Below are 17,545 nucleotides of genomic sequence, written 5' to 3'. Positions count from 1 at the left end.
AATTCGCTATGTACTGCAATATTGAAGTACTGCATAATATAGTACAAGTAATCAAATACTTGCAAGTTCAAGTACCCTATGGGGACTAAATATAAATGCAAAAAAAAGGTTGAATGAAATTCTTTAAAAGGTATAAAAAAAAATATCACCTTCAACATCCCCCTTTCCATAAAAATGTAAGCAATGAACTAAATTACATATTTGATATTACCATGTTGTAAAAGTCTGAACTATTAAAATATCGCATGGTGAATACTGTACGAAAAAACAACCAAATACCACAATTGTGGGATTTTTTGTTACCCTGTGTACCCAAAAAATTGAATAAAAAGCGATCAAAAAGAATTACGTTGCTAAACTGAGACTAAAACTGCGAGCTCGCCACGCAAAAAATAAAAAGAGCCCTCACGCAGCCAAAACGATATGGAAAAAAAAATATGAGTCTCAGGATATGGTGGCAGAAAACTATTTTTGTTTCTAAAAAAAAAAAGTTATTTTTATAAATTTGGTAACACCATAATTGTACTGAACCGCAGAATAAAGTTAATGTCATTTTTACTGCACCATAAATACTGTAAAAACTAAATTCCTTAAAAATTGTCACAATTGCATTTTTTTTACTCCTTGCAAAAAAATTGTAAAAGTTTTTCAGTACATTATATGGTAAATTAAACAGTACCCTTAAAAACAGCCCTCATACAGCTATGATGGGAGAAAAAAAAAAGTTCTGGTTCTTGGAAGGCAGGGATGAAAAAATGAAAATCTAAAAAAGAAAAATCTCTGCTCTTAAGAGGTCAGGACTTTATTTTATCCATTTTAAAGGGCGGTGGAAGAAAATTAAGAAAAAAAAACAACACACTCACCTTCTCCAGTGAGGCCCCATCCTGTGCTGGAGCTCCTGTGCCCCTCGCTCAGAGCCCTGTGCCGTCCATTGTGCATTTGACCTCACAGTCAATCCCAGGCTTCAGTGACTATAGAAGAATCATTAGTGAAGCCTGAGATTGGCTTAGCGGGGGAGTATGTGGTTTCTCTTTATTTTAGACATTTCTGAGCTAGTGACATTTTTTTTAAGAAGTCTTGAAAAACCCTTTGAAACTGGACAATTTAAAATAAAGAGTAACAGCCTATAAAATACAGGAATTGTACCTTGAGAAGTAAGTGCCCCCTAAACCCTATATATTTTCCTGAATACACACAGCCTGCCTATTGCAGTTGCTTTGATGGGCTATTCACAGCTGTCTACCTTTATGCACGGCATCCGTGATGTGAGGTTCCCCATTGAAAACGATGGGAAACACTTTCAGCTGTGCCGAAGGATTGCTACTTTGCCTTAAGTGATAGGAGGTGTTTTTAAAGAAAACCGCTTTGCATCCGATATCACGCTCGCCCGTGTGTAGGTAGCACGAAAATCCAAGTCTAATGTGGATTTTGATGAAAACTTGTGGTGGAATTTCTGCGGATTCCATTATAAATCCCTTGTATATTAAACATGGTTATTTAGGTGCAGATTTTCCCATGATAGAATACTCAACATGTTAAAGCGTCCTAAGATGTAAGGCGTTCATACATAGCGCACGTCTGTCATAGGCTCGTGTGTTAAAGGACAGCAACAACTGCGGGAATGAACTAATGAATTTCTTCATGCAAATTAAATTGGGAAATATATATATTTTGACTCACTTATACAAAGTGTAACCCTGTGAGTCCCAAAACCTAATCTCACGTTAAGGCTTTACTCACATGAGTGTATATCGGCCGCATTTTCACGCCCGACCGATATACGTGCCTATTTGAGGCATTGGTTTCCATTCGTTCAAACAGGTGAATATACGGCATGTAACGACGTTACACCATAAAAAAAAAGTGGAACATGTGCGCCTGCGTTTATACGCTGGGTAAAAAGATAGCTCTGGTTCTATCTTTTGCCCGATATACGGCAGCGGATCCTATAGACTCTTATGGGAACTGGGAAAATAGGGAGGGGGAGGCAGTTTAGCAGCGTCTATAGGCATTGGAAGTCATTCTGAGGACTTATGCCGAGCGAGGCTTTTACGGGGTGCGACATTTTTTTTTTTGTTTTGCTGAAATCGGCGCTCCCGGTTGTGTGAATGGACGAGAAAACACTAATTAAGCGTGGGACTTGATCGCAGAAAATTGTCCATTCATGCGAATTTACAGTGCAGACGAAAGAACGCAAAAACGCATACACTCGTGTGAAAGAGCTCTAAGGCCTCTTTCAGATGGGTGGAAAATTAGAGATAAGACTTCTAAATCCTACTCTGGTACTGATGAACAGTGGGAGGTTCAAGTGTCCGTGATACGGGCAGAAACTACTTATATTACGTCCATCTGAAAGGAGGAAAATATTTTTTTTTTCTTTGTAGAGACATTTGAAAACAAGTTACTGGTATCAATCAGTGGGTTAAAATGCTTTCTCTAAGGGATTTTTCCATCTGTCAGACATGTAGTTGACATTACTCTGCAGTGATATTTGTTAGAGCTATGACTGTAGTGTGTAATGGGTAGCAGTAGAAAAGCGGTCAGCATTTTAAACTAAGGATTGTGTATGGACAGGATAGATGCGGAGTAAAATGTATCCATTTTATTTCATTTTGGTATGTGGTGCTAGTGTGCACGCAACTCATGTGACACTGCAATCTGAATGCTGGTGCATATCTGGGTCATGGTGTGAGGGTATATGTATATATTGCCAAATGTTTTTTATGCTTTATACCTATATGCAAGTTCTATTCAATTCCAAATGAGAAAAAACTTAATCTGTCGCCTTACATCAGATATGCCAAGAGGCCTTGCAAGGCGAAGACAAAATGTATCTTAAAACCCAGCAAAGGAAGAACCAGACACAAGGACGCGTACTTGGCCGTTTTTCCAGAAGCGCCATATCAAGATGGAGACTGTTCAACTATGTACATAACTTTCACTGTCTCAGGCCGGAAATCCGGACTTCCCATATATGGTTATGAGCCCATCACCCATTCCTGGTGATGGGACAAAAGGGTATAAGATCTCATGTAATCGGTAATAAAGCGAAGCGCAGTCATGTCCCCGTGTGAGAAACTATACCAGACCTCCGTGTGGTGTTTTCTTCTTTCCGCCGGCAGCAGGGCAAGTGGGGTGGGCCTGATTGGTGCTGTACTTAGAATTTTACCCTGACAATTTGGCGCAACCAACTGGGGCGACAAAACCGGAGCCGTACAACGCATTCCACCCGGATCCACGCCACGGAGAAGCCGTCCTGCTGCAAACCGAGCCTGATCAACTCAGAACTCCAGGTAAGACCAGCATATATTTATGTTGTGTTTTACGCTGAGAGTCTTGCAGCGGGACTGACTATCTGTGGTTTGTGACCGGACGGGTTGGGTTAAGAGTTCTACACGGTAACTCGTGTGGGCTTCGGGTTTGCCGTCATGGACCACTGACCGTGATATGCGCACCAATCGCTCACCCAGGAACTAGTCTGTAGTCTATTTGTACTTTGAAGTCCGTAGCGTTTTAGCAATAGTGAAGGTTGTTTGTTGTATCTGCAGAAGTTTTTTTTCTCTTTCTTTTCATTTAGTCTCACAAGAGAAGGGACCTTCGGTTGTTTTTCCAGTATATGAGGGACTAACAATTTGAAAATTAAGAGGGATGCATTTTGTGAGACAGGCTTCATAGGAGAAGGGACTCTCGGTTGTTTTGCCTTATATATGGGGCTAACGATTTGATTTCAGAGAGATGCATTCTGTGAGGCTGGTTCCATAGAAGGGACCCTCGGTTGTTTTGCCGGTATATAAGAGGCTGACAATTTGAAAATTAAGAGGGATGCATTCTATGGAGCGTGTTATTATTATCATTGTTGTTCTAATATGCGTAAGACCTTATTAAAGAAGACAGAGCCCCTCAAGGGCTGCCGCCGTGCGGATGAATTGGTGGAGGAGAGTTCCAATCTGTAAAATGTAAGAAAACCTATGAAAATGTGTAACAAGGACCTGCACGGTAGATTACAGTATGGTGTCTGGGAGGGAAGTCTTTAGGACCAAGAGGCGCCTTGAAAGATCAAGGTTTGCTAGAAAGTGCTGGAGGAGTGAGGGAGAGAGAGACAGTCAGACAAAGTTAAGTATGTACACGTATTAAGAAAGTATCCGTAAGTGAAATGTTGAAAAGTACAGTAAGTGATCAAGAGGGTGTCGGGAGAGTGTCTATTGAAGGTTATATTGGCAGTTAGGTAGGGAGAAAGTGCTGAAGTAACAAGCAAAGTCGAGAGGAAAGTTACAAAGCATGTGATTTGTTGGCAGAGAGAAAGAAGAAAAGGTGTATAATACAAGATAGATAATAGATATGTATATGTGTGTATATATGTATATACTGTATGTGCAAATAGTTAACTGAGCTTGCTTTTAGATGAGAAAGATTGTTTACATGTAGCTGTAGAGTCTGTGTCTCGTTTTCAAGGTCGGGCGATAACGGAGCGGAGAAAATGAAATACTGACCCTGGAAAATATCTTTGCTTGCTTAAAATGAATTGAAATGAATTTAATTAATTATACTGTCTTAGTAGGCAGGAAATATAGCAATTTCTAAGGTATATTCTTACTTATACAGGGGTTGAAAATGAATGTTGCAAGGTCCCAGCATATGTGTTAATTATGAGTTCAAATGCAGGCAATAGTTAAACTAAAACAACTCAGTCAGTGAATGCATATTCGGAGAGATAACAGATGTTTTGAAAAGGTGGGGGCTTTCAGACTTCACTTTTTGTTCAGGGTTAAATACAGAGAAAGAAAGACAAGGGGGGCTGAAAAATACCCACAGATTCTAAAATACTTCAGCGTTTAATATAGCATATAATAGCTTAAGTAGATAAGAAAGATAGAATGTCTCAGCAAACTTTTTTCACATAATTTGTCAAAGATAGCGCTCATTCACAATCTCATCTCAATAGAATCATGTACTTTATAACATTATAGCACTCACCTCAATGTTTTTCAACTGATGTATGTTTGTCAGACTTTTTTTTGTCTGTGCATCTGTATGTACTGGGACACCTTCAAAAGGGGGTGACGGAGCAGACTTGAGAGCATGGATGGATGAGAGTTAGTGACCCGTGCTCGGGCTGTGGTGAGTGTGTGATGCAGGTAATGACTGGGGATAAAAGTGCCCCCCATGCATGGGACTTTGCTTGGTTGAGATGTGGACGTGTAGACTGTTAAGTTGAAATGAGCTGTGAAAAAAAACGCAAGCGACCAATATCGAAGGGGTGGAGCTAGATGATGTAAAAGTACGTAATGTTTCATCCCTCTTCTCGACAAGGGAGGGGGTGAGGATCTTGAGCAGCTAGTAAAAGTTTTTGTTTTGTTTTTTCTCCTGTCTCAAATTTGATAAGACATTGCAGGCAGGAACAGATTAATAATGAATTTGCTTAAAGGGATATCACATTTCAAATATTAGTAGAAGTTTGTAGATTATTCTGCCCCGATGTAACTCATGTCTCTGTTATTGGTGCTAGCATCTTACAGGCCTTATCTGCTTCCATCAAATCTTTTTACAATGTTGTACTACCTTAAACCCGGCTACTATTCTTCCAATTGCGTACCCGGGTTCAAAGGGGAGGAGGAGAAGGCATAGGTGATCTAGGTATTGCAAATCAGCCATTTTTAAATTTTTTGCAACAAGGTTCTAATCTTTTTGAAATAGAATAGCAACCTGATTGTCCAGCAGTGATGCAACAAGAAAATTTAAGTTTTAAAAAGTTACTCAAAGCCCTTGTTAACAATGTATATTTTGAGTTGTTTTTTATAGATGGTACCAGGGTGATTGACGACTCCACACTGGATATGCAGTGGTTACACAACAAGATGTCCTAAAAGCAGAATGCCTCCACATGTCGCAGTACAAGAAGCGGAATTAAAAGCACTCACGGAGGCGTGTAGAGTGGCCACAGGTAAGACGGCAACCATTTACACTGACTCCCGGTATGCATTTGGCATAGCTCATGATTGCGGCCCAACATGGAAGGCCAGACAGCTTGTTACCTCAGCAGGACAGCCAATTAAGAATGATGCAGCGGGCAGAGTCTCACGGAGGCTCTACTTCTACCTGACAGTGGAAAGCTCACACCAATTCCTACACCGGAGAAGCAAGAGGCAACGCCATCACAGACCACACAGCAAAGGCAGCGGCCCTCAAGCCGTGGAAGAACAGAAGAAAAGAAGAATTTGACAATAACTTTGGACTTTGACTAACAACTTGGACTTTGACTACACTTTGGACTTTGATAAAAACTTGGACTTTGATATGCTAAAGACTTTACAGTTACAAGCCAGCAAGGAAGAAAAGGAAAAATGGACTAAAAAGGGACGGTATATGGTGAACAGTCAACAGCACTTGCCCACCATGGTCCCTGTGCCCCATGATGGCCCAGCTGATGCACGGAAAGACGCACCTCTCAAAGCAGTAATAATGTCGATGCTTGAACAAGGACGGGTGGCTCCTGGGTTTTCTGTAGCTGCTGCATCATTTGTCCAATTTTGCATGATCTTTGCCGTAAGCAACAGGGCAGAAGTAAAATTTGCCACATAACACTTGCCTAGACCACTCTACCCATTTCAGGGATTGCAAATTGGCTACACTCAGCTCCCACTTGTTGGGAAGTATGAATATGTGCTTGTTGTTGTTGATGTCTTTTCAGGTTGGAGACCTACTCTGTTACCAAAGTAGATAAGCAGGTAACCGCACAGAAGCTCATGAATGAGGTAATCTGCAGATACGGGGTACCGGAAGTGATTGAGTCAAACAAAGGTACACACTTCACAGGTGAAATAATGCAACACATCATGTCTGCTTTGGGTATATTTCAGGCTTTTCACACACCCTACCATCCGCGGAGTAGGGGGAAAGTAGATACAAAAGACAATAGAGGAAATGGGCAAATCTTGAATTGAGTGTCTTCTATTAGTTTTTCTTTTTTCTCCGGAGGGTACATGCCACAGTAGCTGAGCTTGGGAAATGATTTTCTTGTTAATTTTGTCATAGGCCTCTCCAAGGAATTGTCAATAATGCATTCTGTAGTCTCTGCTTTTCTCCCAGGTCCGACAGATGAGTGTCACAATCTGAAACCAGGTGACAGGGTCTATGTGAAAAAGTTTGAGAGAGAGACCCGGTCTGAATGTCCCTACCAGATGTTGTTCACCACCCCAACTGCAGTCAAACTCGAAGGAAAGCCCACTTGGATCCACACTTCGCACTGAAAAAACTAATGATCCTGCAGCATATCCTTTACATGCTATAATGTGGTACAATTCCTCTAACACACACCTTTGACTACTGTACACTAGCCCCCTGTTTCAGAACAAATTAATACAATCAATAAGAGTACACTGAGGGTGAGATAAGAGTACACTGAGGGTGAGAATCCAACACCGCATCGTGCTAAGAGAGAAGTTGACGCTCCAGGTGGTAACTTTGATCCACATGTATACATAGATGCAATAGGAGTGCCAAGGGGGGTGCCAGATGAATTTAATTCTAGAGATCAGGTTAAAGCAGGTTTTGAGTCCTTATTTGCTATTGTCACTGTTAATAATAATGTAGATTGGATGAATTATATCTATTATAATCAGCAGAGGTTTGTAAACTACACCAGAGATGCTTTGCAAGGGTTAGCTGACCAGTTAGGGCCCACTGCATCCATGACGTTCCAAAATAGAGTGGCCCTGGATATGATTTTAGCAGAAAGAGGTTGGATATGTAACTTCCTGTATGTGTATTATACCTTTGATGAAAAAGAGTATGAGTAAGGGACTGGATAATGTGACCAAAATTTCCCTTGTTTGAAAAAGATGAAGAGCCAGTTCCGATAATGCCAACCACGTACGTTACCAGAAGAATGGAGAAATGTATTAGTACTGCGCCTGTCCCGGTCTCCTAAGATGGACTGTCAGTGGAATTCCCATTTGCCTAGGGATAGTGCAGAAGACCTTAGGTTCCGGCGAGGGCACAACCTGCGGGGTGTTAACTCGTACAGGTAGAGGGTATGGATGCCCGGAAATGAGCCCAGGGAATCCATGGCCTCCTTCTGAGGTGAGGTAGGGATCCCCCTCCTAGGAGTAGGGACTTACGGGCAGTGGAGAAACCCTGATGCAAGGGAGAGGCGACCGAGGAAGAGTGCAAGGCCTGGTACTTGATCTCCATATTAAGTTTTTTAGGGGGGTTTGTGAGGGTATATGTATATATTGCCAAATGTTTTTTATGCTTTATACCTATATGCAAGTTCTATTCAATTCCAAATGAGAAAAAACTTAATCTGTCGCCTTACATCAGATATGCCAAGAGGCCTTGCAAGGCGAAGACAAAATGTATCTTAAAACCCAGCAAAGGAAGAACCAGACACAAGGACGCGTACTTGGCCGTTTTCCCAGAAGCGCCATATCAAGATGGAGACTGTTCAACTATGTACATAACTTTCACTGTCTCAGGCCGGAAATCCGGACTTCCCATATATGGTTATGACAAAAGGGTATAAGATCTCATGTAATCGGTAATAAAGCGAAGCGCAGTCATGTCCCCGTGTGAGAAACTATACCAGACCTCCGTGTGGTGTTTTCTTCTTTCCGCCGGCAGCGGGGCAAGTGGGGTGGGCCTGATTGGTGCTGTACTTAGAATTTTACCCTGACAATGGTGTCAATAAGCAGCTAAAATTAGGTTGGTCAAATCCTCAATATCCAATCACTGCTTTCCAAAAGGGAGGAAAGAAAACAAAAACGTATATGGCAGAGCAAATATGCTCCCTGATGGGCAAGATGGGGATTGTGTGTGTGTGTGTGTGTATATATATATATATATATATATATATATATTATATACACACATACATATTTTATATACACATATATACACACATTATATATAATATATATATATACACACACACATAAAAGTCCATATTACCCCCTTCAGTGTAGTGATATACAGTTGTAGAGGAGGATCTGAGCTCTTTCTCTCCTCCCTCCAGCCTGCCAGCTCCTTCTTCATAGTGGGAGGGGGGTGCACTTCTACTTATTCTCTCTGGCTAGGTCTCAGGTGCACCAGCAATCTTGGGCTTATTTACAGAGTTTCCCCCAAAATAGGTCTTACTATCGGGGTAGGACTTATCAGGTTTTCTGGGGAGGCTTGAAATATAAGGCATCCACCAAAAATAGGCCCTATCTCTGGTGCCCCACTAAAACCCCCCCCAAAAAAACAGATGGTCCGCAGCGTCGGTGTCCTCCTCTGTCTCACAGCTGCCTTCTACTGGCGACGGGACTTTCAATACCCCACCTCCAGCAAAGCAAGCGCTGTGATTGGCTAATCGAGCGCCAGCAGCCAATCACAGCCAGTCAGTGAATGGCAGTGCTCGATTAGCCAATCATGCCGCTTGCTTTGCTGGAGGCGAAGTATTCAAAGTTCTGTCGCCAGCAGAAGGCATCTGTAAGATGAGGACGACGACGCGCCGCTGGACACCATCAGGAAACCGCAGACTAGGTAAGTAAAAGGTCCCCCCCCTCCCTCATTCTGAAAATAAGACACTGTGCCCTTTTTGGGGCAAAAAAAAAGTCTTATTTTCGGGGAAACACGGTAAAAGCCAAAAGTCTTGGCTCTTAAAAAGTAGCCCAATTCAGAGGCTGTAGACATACAGTCAAAGCAAGAGTTGCATGTTTACACACCCAGTTTAATCTCCAATATATCAGGTTGTATTGCAGCTTAAGTAGCAATCCAAGATTCTTGGCTTTAGAAAAGGACCAAAAATCAAGCCTATCTGCAATACAGCCTCAGGGCTTATTCACGGGAGCATATATCGGCCACCTTTTTCAGGGCCAACATACGCTACCATCTGAGCTGTCTTCCTCCTCCCACCCCACTGTTTGCAATAGGAAGGTGCGGAGGTAAGCTCCCACCCCTTTCTCCTGTGTCAGGATGGGGCAGAGCTTAGTTCCGCCCTCTCCGATTGCAAACAGCTGGAGGGTAGGAGAGGCAGAGAGCCAGTAAGGGAAGACAGCTCAGAGGGTAGCGTATATCGGACGTAAAGCGGCAGCAGATATATGCTCCTGTGAATAAGCCCTCAGATTGAGCATTTTTTTGCAAAAATGTATTTCAATATGTCCTCTGCTACTGAAATCGACACTCTGCAAGGATGTATGAGATACATCCTTTGCAGGAATAGTTTTAAGCTCAACAAAGCAGTCATCTAGATAAGATTTGTTTAGTGAAATGGTTGCGGAAAGTGGAAAGATTGCCATTCCTCAGTCTTTACTTTGTTAAACGGTCAGAATTTAAAAAAAAAAAAAAAAAAGTCATAAAAACTGGCATAAACTAAGCCAAATAATGCATTAGGTGGTATTAACAGGCAAAGTGTCTACCCATGTACCAAAAGGAGTGAATTTCTTACCGAAAATTCCTTTTTTCCGAGTCATCCTGACGGCAGACATGGAGGTTGCACCTTGACCTTGTAGGGACAGGAAGCAAGAGACTTCAAAAGGCTCCTCCTGCCTCCCATTCACCAGTGTCTTCTAAATTACTTACATGGACATGTCGTGGTTAACCAAGGAAGATTTTTATTGCTCCGAGACAAAAATAACATGGTTCGTTCTATTTGAACATAGACAAGAAGAGGGTAGCTTACCCGGATTAAACAAAGGAGATATGCACAAATTTACCGCATAAACAGAAATGTCCACCATAGGAGCCTCTGGGCTATTGGTTCGTGCCCGCATAGACGTAGATATAATCGTGTGAATTTTTGGGAGGGAAATACGTGCCGTCAGGATGACTCGGAAAAAAGGAATTTTCGGTAAGAAATTCACTGCTTTTCCCCCGCGTCATCCTGACGGCAGACATGGAGTATACCAGATTAACTCTTTAGGGAGGGACCACTGCTTGCAGGACCTTTCTCCCGAAAGAGAGATCGGAGGAGAGGTCCGTATTCAGCCTGTAATGTTTTGCTAAGGTGTGCAGGTTGGACCATGTGGCTGCCTTACAAATTTGGTCCGGCGTCGCCATAGCCCTCTCTGCCCAGGAGCAGGATACTGCCCTGGTAGAATGGGCCTTGAGTCCTTCCGGGATAGTTCTGTTGCAGGAAGAGTAGGCCTGCTGGATGGTGGATTTTATCCAGCGGCTAATGGATCTCCTAGAAGACGCTCTTCCTCTGCCCGGCCCCTGGAATTGAACAAAAAGACAGTCAGCCTTCCTGAAGGATGATGTCTGCTCTAAGTAGCATAGAATGGCCCTCCTTACATCCAGGGTATGGTAGTCTCTTTCCCTATCGTTTTGGGGATTTTGACAGAAGGATGGGAGAATAATTTCTTGCTGTCTATGGAATTTTGAGGCTACCTTTAGAAGAAAGAAGGGGTCTGTTTTTAGCATGACCCTATTGTCCTGGACTAATAGGTAAGGTGTCTTACAAGATAGGGCCTGGAGCTCGCTTACGCGCCTTGCTGTTGTGATAGCTACCAAGAACACAGTTTTAAACGTGAGGAACCTAATTGGTATCTGATCGATAGGCTCAAAGGGATCTTTGCACAGATTTTGGAGGACTAAGTTTAGGTCCCATGGGGGGACCATACTATGGCTAACTGGCCTCATTCTTTCTGCCGCTTTCATAAACCTGCGGATCAGTCTATGATCCGCTAGGGGCTGGTCTAAAATGGCCAAGAGTGCTGATACCTGCACTTTCAGGGTTCCCGGTCTCAGGTTTTTGTCTAGACCCTCCTGGAGGAAATCCAAAATCTCCGCCACCGAAGTGTCGAGATTGGAGACTTCCAGCCCCCTCCAGGAGGAAAATCTTTTCCAGATTTTATTATAAATAGCTGAGGTCACAGGTTTTCGGGACTGGCGTAACGTCGCGATGACTCTGGAGGACAGACCTTGTCTTAGTAGCGTCTGTTCCTCAATATCCAGACCACGAGGTTCAGTCTCTTTAAGTTGAGGCACAGAAATGGGCCCTGTGCTAGAAGATCCTTCCTGGATGGAAGGCGGATTGGCTCCGTGATGGCGAGTTTTAGGAGTACCGGAAACCATGCCCTTTTTTCCCAGTGTGGAGCGATTAGGATCAGCGTGATGTTGCTCTGCTGGACCTTCTGAAGAACTCTCAGGATCAGGGGTATAGGGGGGAAGGCGTATGCCAGACTGAAATCCCAACTCTGGGAAAAGGCGTCTAACCCCTCGGCCCTGTCCCTCGGATCTAGGGAAAAGTAGGCGGGGCATTTTGAGCTTTTGCTGCTCGCGAACAGGTCCACCAGTGGACTGCCCCAGGTTTCTGTAATAAGACGAAACTCCTCTTGATTCAGCGACCATTCCCAGGGGTCCAGGCGTCTTCGACTGAGGAAGTCGGCTGTCCGGTTCTGGGACCCTTTGAGATGGACCGCTGTCAGGGACTGTACCGTGATCTCGGCCCATCGGAAGATCCGGGCTGTTAGTTTCAGCAGGTGAAAGTTTCTGGTGCCCCCCTGGTGGCGAATAAGTGAAACGGCGATCACATTATCAGAGAAGACTTTTATGTGTCTCTTCTTTAGGATATCCTGAGTTCTGTGAAGCGCTTCCCAGATGGCCCTAAATTCGATGTCTGGGCACGCAGCGTCGGCCCACACTCGCCCTGGAGCAGGCGCTGCCCCACTTGCGCTCCCCAGCCAGACTGGCTCGCATCGGTTACTACAGAGATGAAGGGCTCTGCCACCCATGGGGACTCAGCTTCTAGGATGTCGGTTGACCGCCACCAGCGGAGGGACCTTAAGACGGATGATGACATGGGCATTCTCCTATCCAGAGAGATGGATGTCCCATCCCAGTTACCCAGGATGGCTCTCTGTAGTGTTCTAGAGTGCGCCTGGGCCCAAGGGATAATGCCAATGCAGGAGGTCATGAGGCCCAGGAGCCTCATTGCGTCCCTGATTGCTATTTGCTTCTTCTGGCCGCCCTCCTGTGCTGCCAGTCTAAGACTTTCCTGTCTGGGTGGAGGCAAAGACAAGGTCTGCGACACTGAGTCTATCTGCACCCCCAGGAAGGTTTTCCGTGTCTCGGGGAGAAGACTAGACTTGGGGAAGTTAACTATCCACCCCAATCTCTGAAACAGAGAGATGACTCTGCTAGTATTGTCTCTGAGGATCTTGGATGAGGAGGCAATCACCAGGAAGTCGTCCAGGTACGGGATGATATTTATACCTGCTACATGGAGATGCGCCACCATCTCTGCCACTATTTTAGAGAATATTCTGGGTGCCGTAGAAATGCCAAAGGGTAGGCACTGGAATTGAAAATGGCATACCCGGCTCCCTATTCTGATGGCGAACCTCAGGTATTTATGATGTTCTGGCAGGACTGGGACGTGGTAGTACGCATCCTTTAGATCGATGGTACTCATAAAGTCCCCTCTTTCGATCAGTTACCGCTGACCTGACGGTTTCCATTTTAAACCTTTTGTAGGTAATAAACTTATTCAGGCCCTTCAGATTAAGAATCATCCGGAAACTGCCGTTTGGCTTTCTTATCAGAAATAGAGGCGAGTAGAATCCCTGGCCCTGCTCTACTGTGGGGACCCGAGCTACCGCCCCCATTTGCAGCAGCTTAGAGATTTCATTTTTAAAGATATCCTGCATGGCAGGGGATTGTGTGGGGGTGACTCTGAAGAAATTGGGGGGCCGGATGAAGAATTCTATTCTGTACCCCTGGGCTATGAGCTGCAGGACCCACGGGTTATCTGTAATCTCCTGCCATTCTCGGGAAAAGTTCAATAGTCTGCCCCCCACCTGGTACTCTTCTATAGGGGTAGGGGTTGTTTTTGTCTTACCCCTGCCTCCTTTGGGGTAGGACCAGCGCCCCGTCTTTCCTTTGCCCCGGTATGGCTTGAAGGATGGCTGACGTTTGTGGGGAAATCCCGTTCTTGCTTGATCTGGAAAACTGTGGGTTTTGTCGGTAGCTCTTTTTAGGATCTCCTCCAAATCCGCGCCAAAAATGTGCTGGCCATGAAAGGGGATGTTACACAATCTTGCTTTGGAGGCCGTATCTGCCTTCCACGTTTTCAGCCAGACTGCCCGCCTGGCCATGTTGGACAATGCGGCGCTTCTGGCCGCCAGCCTCATGGATTCGGCAGATGCGTCTGCCAGGAAGCCTGTTGCTGATTTTAGTAAAGGCATGCATTCCAGTAACGCCTCTCTGGGAGCCTTCTGTTTAAGCTGGTCGTCGAGTTCCCCTAACCAGAGGAACATCGACCTCGCCACAGAAGTCGCTGCAATATTGGACTCCAGCGTATAGGCCGTTGTTTGACAGGCCCGTTTCATCAAGGCGTCAACCCTGTTGTCCATCAGGTCTTTAAGATAAGAGGAGTCCTCAAATGGCAGGGCTGTCTTTTTGGCCATTCTGGCCACTTGTGCGTCCACTCTGGGGACCTCCCCGTAGACACTCACATCTTCCTCCGCGAAGCGGAGTCTCTCTTTATACTCGCGGGACAAGTATAGATGTCTGTCCGCGCGAGCCCATTCATGCATGATTACTTTTTTCAGAGTATCATTAACTGGAAAAACGATGCGGTTCCTTGGCCTGAGCCCGCCGAACATGTCATCCTGTACGGATCTTGGCTCGACCACATCCTCTACCTTCATTGTATCCCTGACAGCTCTGATCAGGTCATCCAGGTCCCCGGATGAGAAATAGTACTTCTTATTCTCATCCTTGGTGTCAGAGGGACGGTCCAAGAGTTCACCATCTGACAGGTCGCCCAGAGATTGCTCAGAGTCTGAGCTCATCAGCGGTATGTGGCTGGCTCTTTTAGTGGCCCTTCTTTCCCGCTGGGCTGGGGGGGGGGGGGGGGGGGGGAGAAAGAGACTGGAGATCGATGCCTGGACCTCCTCCCTGACGAGGGATCTAATATCATCCCTGAATGGGGCTTGTTCATCCGTAAGGATCTTGGAGGTACAGTCCTGGCATAGCGGTTTTTTTATACGCCTCATCTAGTTTTTTAAGGCACAGGGCGCATTTCTTGTATTTTTTCCTAAGGTCTTGTTTAGACCGGGTGGATTCCCTGTCCTGCGAAAGACACATGCATGCACATAAGGGAAAACCCCTACACAATGCTAAATCCCTGGGCATAACATCCCTGCAGCAAGTCACACTTACGGTTTGCAGGGCTTCAATCTCTGATTCCTTTGTAGTCATACTTGCTAGAAGCGTAGACAGGATCAGGCAGACAGAGTAATCTTTCTCTGAAGGTGTGCTGTCAGTGGAAGCTTGCCGGGGGGGGGGGGGACCTCCATTTTTAAATCTCCCGCTGTTCCGGGTCAGCTGACGGCGTCTGACGTCACCACGTCACGTCATTGGCTCCGCCCCCGACGTTGCGCGCAACCGCGCCGGCATGCCTGGAGGAGAGAGGCATCTGAGCCTATGGCCCGCCGCTCTCCCTGGCTGAAACGCTGCACGGAGGCCCATGGAAGAAGCAGGATGGGACTCAGGGACCTCTGGTCCGCCACTCCGATGCGTTTGCGGTGGTGATCTCCTGGGCGGTCAGACCTGTGGCCCGCCGTGCCCCCGGACCGTGCTGACTCTCCCGAGGGGAGGTGAGAGGGGAAGCAGCCCTGTGGACCGTCAGCCCCGCTGTCAGCCAGATTCTTACTGGGAAGGTGAGAGGGCAAGCGGCCCCGTGGACCGTCAATCCCGGCTGTTATCCTGTGGCTCCCTGGAGGGAGCTCCTCTTGCATGTCCCTGTAGGGACAGGAAGCACTGGTGAATGGGAGGCACGAGGAGCCTTTTGAAGTCTCTTGCTTCCTGTCCCTACAAGGTCAAGGTGCAACCTCCATGTCTGCCGTCAGGATGACGCCGGGGAAAAATATCATTCAGCACAAGTGACTATGATAAGCGCACATTTTTTAGATAAGTTTACACCGATAGGCAATGGTGCAAACTCTAAGATTGCCTATTAAACCAAAAATTGTCAGTTCAGTTAGTTAGCAAGTTTAGCTGGTGAGCAGAATGCAAGATGCTAAAAGCAGTCTAAGAACAACAGAATTTCATCATGGGATCTAGAAGTAGCTATTGCTACTATTGACGTCAAAGTGCACGAGTCCAGAAAGATGTAGCATAAAATGAGCTCATGGGTGGTGTATAAGCAGCAAACTGTTGCTATCCAAAACAATCATAAGGGCAAATCTAAAGCAAATACAGAATTTCTGAAACATTTGGGCAGATTGAAGAATCCCGTTTAATTTGGTATATTCTCACGGTGGAATCTGACATGGAATTTTCACCTCAGATTCCACCTCTAAAACAGCAAAAATCGGCAGACTATTCTGCCACATATATAAGCCCTGTCAATGTGCTAACTCCACGAGTGGCACATGTCACTTCTGCACACAAATTCATTCAGAATCTTGCCAGAAATACAGCGTGGAAATTTTGCTATTGACAGGGCTAAATGTGCATGTGGATCAGGAGCAAAATACGCAGCAGAAATACATGACAGCCACGGATTTGTACCACAGTTTTAGAGGTGGAAGCAGTATTGGATTCTACCATGTGACCTTACCTTTATATAGCATAAATTTAGACTACACAGTCTAAACATGCTACAAATTCATTCCAGTAGTTCATTCTGGATGATAAATATGGCACTTTAGACCCTTCGTTTAGCCCACCGAATATTTGGCTTGGTTTGCACAAACCCTTTGGTGAAATTTTGGTACAGTGTCTTAAATGTAGGAGTTTTCCTAATAAACCACAGCCCACTGTTACGGGAGGCATAGGAAGTGTTTAAACACATGAAAAACATGGTACAAGAAAAGTACCCCAGTTTTAGGCACAAATTGAGAATTCTGGCACATTTAGCTTAGTCAACTTGTCTGCCCAGAACACCAAGTTATTGGACCATAGAATGAAATGTTTTGCAGAAACAGCATTTCATCAGAAGAATCACATGCCAACTGTAAAGCATGGAAGTGGATACAGTATTGTTTGAGACTTGGCTGCATTAAGGGCAGCTCATTATCAAAATCTACTATGGATTCTTCATTGCACCAGAGGGTTCCGGAAATGAAGCGAGACCATATAGAAGACGATTTAACCACTTTAGTGGCACGCCCAGAAAATCTCCTTCCTCCAAAATTTGGAAATTTCCAAAATTGTTATAATGTATTATTTCATTACAAAAAAAAGGTGCAATGTGATTGTTGCATTCCTTAATAAATACGAGATTAAATTGCATTGTTGACTCATTTAAAAAACCTGCCCTGTGGGGCATGACATGGTAATTAACCTGCCACTGAAGGGGTTAAAGCACAGCCCAAAGTGGACCTTTGACCAAGTATACTAGTGAAACCTAAAGATACCAGTGAATGCCTGGAGACAAAAGAATGAGGCTCTTTGACTGTCCAAGTTAATATGGGATCTACAACCAATTGTGGTATATAAAAAAAAATTAAAAAAAAAAAAAAAGCTGTGCATGCAGGAATCACCTCAAACATTGTGGAGTTTGAAAAATAATTCCAGTCTGTCAGAAACCGGGCATAAAACATTAACTTTTCTCAAGCTT

The sequence above is a fragment of the Eleutherodactylus coqui genome, chromosome 1 (assembly GCF_035609145.1).
Source record: "Eleutherodactylus coqui strain aEleCoq1 chromosome 1, aEleCoq1.hap1, whole genome shotgun sequence".
Taxonomy (NCBI): Eukaryota; Metazoa; Chordata; class Amphibia; order Anura; family Eleutherodactylidae; genus Eleutherodactylus; species Eleutherodactylus coqui.
Note: the sequence above shows the minus strand (reverse complement) of the source record.